Raw genomic sequence first — 6000 nt, 5'->3', positions numbered from 1 at the left:
CCTCATCTCTCATTTTCATCTCCACTCCCATCACCCCTATCATCTCATCTCCAACACTGGCTTCCAAACAGAGCCTAAATGTTCCCATGGACTTGGAAACTGACCGTAAGATATATGATGAGACGATCCTAGCAGTCAAACTAAATGCATCCTGTCCGTCCACATTCTCACTCAATCATACATATGAACCCAACCATCCAGAATTCCAACTACACTTGGTTGGGCGGCTATGATCGACACATGATGTCATAAGCAGCGATCCTTTTTTGTTTATGTTTCCCACAGTTATGCAACACTAACGCTATGGGAAAAAAACTTCAAACACTAGAAACATCTTATGATTCAAAATAAAATACCAAAAAGAGCCTCAAAAATTTCTCAATGTAAGAAACAAATAACTATTTCTGCATAGGCGCTCAATAGCCTTTTTTGCAAATGTGGAGAAAGTAAATACCAGTTAATACTCAAGGCATAATCAGAAATGAAAGTAATCCATGCGTCTGGAAAAGGTCGAACAGCAAAGTTCATAGCAGCATCATTTCCTTTCTCTCAACTCCACATCCCTGCACAGTAGATACTCAATAACTAGTTACAAGAAGCACATTGCACAAACAAGAGCTTGGAAATTTGCAAATTGTACCTTTGAATGTGATCAAGAATAAGAAGCCTGGGTCCAGGTGGGATCTTCACATCCTTCAATGCACTGAAACAGAAGTTGGAGAACAAAGATTAGGCAAGATTGATGATGGCATCTTTGAAAGCTACGTGACATCACATAAATAATTCAACTCCCCAGCATAGCCATGTTTATGCTTGTAAGTTGGGTGATTGTACTAGGAAGTGTTCTGTGTCAACACACAAACACACCGTTTGTACCACATACCTTTGAAATTTCTGAATGTTGTAGTGGTGGTACCCCTATATAATGTGGACCATGACCGTATGTGTGATATAGTGACAGGTTGTGACCATTTTTTTTAAACAAAGACATGTTGCTTTATTGTTAACATTGTTGCTGAAATGCAGATGACAACTGATATTACCTGTCTGTAAGCAAAGGTAAAGTGTGATCCGTCAGCAGTCCTTTCTTGAAGTTCTTCGCATAACTCTCAAGGCCCAGTGAAGTTAGCATGGATCTTGTTCTAACATACAATACATCTTCAGCAGGTGGCTGAGAAAACTTCTGCCCCAACTACAGTCATAGGGGGAAAAAAAGTGATTACACAGCAATCACCACCAAGGCACACACATCACAAATATTAGCAGGTCAAATGTCCTACAAATATGCGGAAGAGACAAAGTTTTGATTGTTTCCATGATTTTCTTACTAAATTTGCAAATGCCTATACCATCTTTGCTGCTGAGTTCTCTACTTTGGGTTGTAAGCTACAGCCTGATTCCCAAAGTGTACCCATCTTAACTCATATTTTTTCAGCTTAAATGAACCGTGGTTATTAGGTTCTCTACCTTGGGCAGTGACCCATGATCATGACTAAATGACCCAATTACACCAAATTCTTTTCTACCTTGGATGATTTCACCCCAGCATACTGGGATCTTCAGGCCTTGGCAATCCATGAACTCCTACCAGTAACTCTGGTGACCATAGGAGAAACAGCTTGGAGAATGCTGAAACTAGCTTTGCTGGATACAGAGCAGGTGGGAGAATAAAAACATGAACTAGGACAGAAATGGATCAGTCAGCAAGAGTTCCAAGTAACATCTCTACAAGTTTTCATGTGAAGTGCAAATTACTGGTGTTAATCTTATTGGTATTCACATTCCTGAGAAAGAGGGAGGAGATTAAGATTCCTCCCAAAGTATGAGGTTTTAACCACTGTTTCATGCTCTCCGTTACACAAAGTAACAACTGCATTAAATGTTTTATGGATATGACTGCTCAGATGTAACCTCAATAGGCCTATGCAATAGACACTTCTAAAGGGTTAAAATACCTCAGACGCAATGCGACAAGAGCGCTGATGTGGCATCCGAGACGGCAAGTCTTGGGTCATCAATTGTCAGGAGCAATCAACCTCCAGTCAACCAACTTGGAATTTTTGACTCAAGTCAACTTTGTCCAAGTTAAAGGAAAAAAGCTCTTAAAAGGGGAAGAGCACTGATCGACCCCCTTTCTCCTCCGTGAACCCCCCCCCCTAACACATTGCTCTCTCTCTCTCTCTCTCTCTCTCTCTCTCTCTCTCTCTCTCTCTCTCTCTCTCTCTCTCTCTCTCTCTCTCTCATGAGCTCCCTCTCCCCCCCAAAAAAGTCCTAGCAAACCATCAACTTGTGATCTGCAACACATGCTCCCACGACCCTAGTGACTGATCATGCATAATATTCACATTTTATTCATCTTTATTTATGCATGATCCATGATAAAATCACATTAAAAACTCATCTTTATCATTGTTTTCGAGAATCCGCTTCGAAATTGAATTTCTGAGAAAAATCGCATTTTTCGATTCGGCCCTGCATTTTTCGATATTTTTATTAGTTATAATTTTTATAATCTGTAGTTTAGTTAGATTAGGGCTTAATGAATTATTTTGAATTAGTTTTAGAAAAAAAAATCCTTTTTGAAAAACACGTTTTTGAGGAAGACATGTTTTGGAATTTTTGAAAATATTTCAGACTTCCATAGAAAATGTGTTTTAACCTAATTTTTGTTTAGAAATAGGATTTTTCCAGCAGAAACCATTGTCTTCTCTCTTGGAAAAAACGTTCTCTACCTCCCTCCCTCTTTTCTCTTCTTCCCCCGTTTCACTCTTGGTCGGTTCCTCCCTCGGTTCTTTTTCTCCTTTTTTATTCATCGTACTTCTAATCCCTATTGTCGTCGGCTTCTCCTTGTCCCCATCGTCAGAGGTACGTGCAACCAGAGAGAAGATCATCTTCTTCTTCTCAACCCCTCCATCGGAGGCGATCCACGAAGGTGAACCTCTTCTCCCCCATCTCCGTAGTTTAAGATCATAGCATTGCACGCATATTTTCTGCATTATCATAGCATGTATCACATCTGAATTTTATTCACATCATTTATTATATAAAAATATAGTTTAGATGCATCAAAGCAATATGTTTCATCGTATTTTCCTGTTTTACTCAGTTTTTAATTGATCGCTTTAGATATTAGCATAAATATTAATTTTCTTTAGTCGTTGTAATCTTTAGTAGATTAGTTTTATTCTTGTTGCTGTGAAAATCACGTAGAGCCGTTTGATCGAGCATGATCAGGCCTGCTGGATGTTCCATAAGGAGAAATTTATACTGCAGGTCGTGATCTGATCACGATCACGAACTACAACATCTAGGCTCCAACTGAACAGTGATTGACCATGTGTATTGCTGAACGAAGTTAAGCCGGACCTGCGTTGATTACTTTCATGCATAGTGTTCTTTTGAAAATTTCATATAGGTTAGTCAACGTATTTTACATAGGTTAGTTGATTAACATTTTTATATAGGTTAGGTTCACATGCTTTATTGATTTTGTCCCTTCTGTTTGTCGTTAAGTTTGTTTAGTTTTTTTTACTCATTAGTTATTGATACATGTTCATTAACTTCTGGAATTTAGTATGCTATTGCTTCATGTAGTTAGTTATTAATTAGCATGTCCTCATAGTTAGTTTTGATAGTAATCGAAAAATCGTTAGTGAATTGTTAAACTAACAATCTTTGTTTACATAGGTTGCAATTTAAGTCACGTTTGACTAATCCCATGTTTCAGCTGAATTTCATCGTTATTTAATTGGTTTCTTTTAATTTACTCTCTAGTTTTAACTAGAGTTACTGGAAGCGCCTATGCCTTAGGGGAAGCGCGCTTCCCCGATACGCGCTTCGGAAGCGCAAAACGCGGCGCTTCCGAAACGTACGAGGAAGCGTGCATTTATACCAGGAAGCGCGTACCCCTTTAAAGGGTTAAGGGGGTACGCATATCCCTTTAAAGAGAAGCGCGTACCCCTTTAAGGGGGTACGCGTATCCCTTTAAAGAGGTACGATTTACTTGATGGACAAGTTTACCCCTTGTTTATACCAAAAAAAAATAAAAGAAAGAGTTTTTTTAACAAGGGTAAAATGGATATTTTGAAAAACTCGTGAAAAACAAAACGCAAAAGAGGGCTTTAGGGTTTCTTTTTCAAGCTTCATCCGAGTCTCCTCCTCCCTCTCTCTCTCAAGATTTGGCCACCGACCAGCGACTTTCACCGACGTCCAGCAACCTCCACCGACCGGCGATGAGGATGTGCAGGTACGTTTTTACCTCTCTCCATCTCTTCTCTCCACTGACTGGCAAAGAAGTAAAACACCACCAGCAAATGCAAAACTGAAAAAGGAAAAGAGGATGTAAAGGGAAGAATACCTACCTTAACGGGGAACGTTCCTGGTGACAGTTTGGTGGTCAAGTATCTTCTTTTTTACGATATTAGGTTTTTCTTCTTGCTTACATGTTACTAACTTCGTTATGTTCCATGTTTTGCTTTATGCAGCTATTTCTGGGTATTATTATTTGTAAGATGTCACTCCATATGTACTTTGCCCCTGCTCATATGCTGGTAGATTTGCCATCAACACAAAAACAAGGGCCAGAGATGAGTGAAATTAAAGTTGAAGAACAAACTGGATCCTGATGGTCATCTTGTTATGATTGAATCGCATCCTCAACAAGCTTGTGCTTGCCTTCATGTTCAAATAAAACAGTCCATGATACTACTGCAAACGAATATGGTTAGTTGCATTATTGTTGCTCAGAGCTTCCCATTAAGGTCAGTGGTATCCAACTGCTTTGTTTGTTTAATGTGAAAAAACTTGCTGCATTTGGTAACTTGGAGTGAGGGGAGGTATTTCTGTATACCAACTAGTGGCCTATAGCGAGTGTGGTGAGTAGTATGAATGACTATTGGCTGTAGGTTGGTTACACTCTACTATGCAAAATATGAAACCACTGTTTGAGCATTGTAGTCCTGTGAAATAGCTCCTGAACAAAATTCTGTAGGCTTGTTATAAAAAAACAGTCATTTTTTTGGGAGAAATTTTGATTCTTTTGCGACAATGGATGCTTGAAGACGTTGATTATCCCTGTGGCAAGAAAGTTTTCTTATTTTGAGATTGTTTTGCCTGCCTTTTGAGCTTATTTTGTTAAACCTCCCTGCAATCTGATGAATGTAAAATATCCTACTGTGGTTCATGTTTGATTCTAAATATCATTGTACAAATTGATCATTACGTTGTCAGCATGGAAAATTGCATAAAATGGTAACACATGCATGGCAACGACAGGATAATGGCTTGATTATTGGACTCTGTCATTGTATTGTTCCACTAAACAATGTGCCCACGCCAATGCTGTTAAAATTGATTCAGGCTAATTTGAATCAAACGACACTTCACTGGAATATATATATATATATATATATATAGAGAGAGAGAGAGAGAGAGTAGAGCATAAGTGCTTATGCTTAATGGGTTTTTCTGCTCTTTCGGTATTTTTTCGCTTCTCATTTGAATCATATGTCGCTTCCTTCTTCGCTTCTTAGGTCGCTTCCGAGACACTTCCTAGGTCGCTTCCGAGACGCTTCCTAGGTCGCTTCCGAGTCGTCCCGCGCTTCCCGCTTCCTAAATTTTTTGAAGTGCCTCGCTTCTCGATTCTCGCTTCCGCTTCCGCTTCCCGTATCACTTCCCGCTCCCGCTTCCTCGACTGGCAACTCTGGTTTTAACAAGTCCAATATATCAGTGCTTCACGTCATAGGTTAATTCAAGTGTTTTAATAAGCTTTTAATAGTAGCATTAGCCCTTTAGGACTAGTTATTCCAGATTTGAATCGTCCCTTTTATTTTAATTAGTTAGCTTATCTCATGTTTTTTTAGTGGTTAGAATATAAGTCACTATTGTGTTCAGGTTCACGTTATTTTTGTTATTTATTTATTAGTGATTCAATTCAACATTAGGCAATGTCAATTCAGTTTCTAGTTAAATAATTAGATTAGACTCTTTTTACTTGGTATT

General features: G+C 38.8%; 1 pseudogene across 1 annotated transcript in view; it reads right to left on the bottom strand.

The window, feature by feature from the left end:
• Positions 1-320: 320 nt before the first annotated feature.
• Positions 321-6000, bottom strand: part of LOC149840270 (chloroplastic import inner membrane translocase subunit HP30-2-like) — a 51417-nt pseudogene continuing 45737 nt past the window's right edge. Inside the window, exons 4-6 of the transcript XR_016431542.1 lie at positions 1044-1192; positions 641-703; positions 321-563 (exon numbers count right to left, since the gene is read on the bottom strand). The product of XR_016431542.1 is annotated as a chloroplastic import inner membrane translocase subunit HP30-2-like (transcript). The remainder of the gene's footprint in view (positions 564-640; positions 704-1043; positions 1193-6000) is intronic.

The sequence above is a fragment of the Nuphar pumila genome, chromosome 4 (assembly GCF_984573655.1).
Source record: "Nuphar pumila chromosome 4, dmNupPumi1.hap1.1, whole genome shotgun sequence".
Classification (NCBI taxonomy): Eukaryota; Viridiplantae; Streptophyta; class Magnoliopsida; order Nymphaeales; family Nymphaeaceae; genus Nuphar; species Nuphar pumila.
Note: the sequence above shows the minus strand (reverse complement) of the source record. Positions and strands in the feature narration are given on the sequence as shown.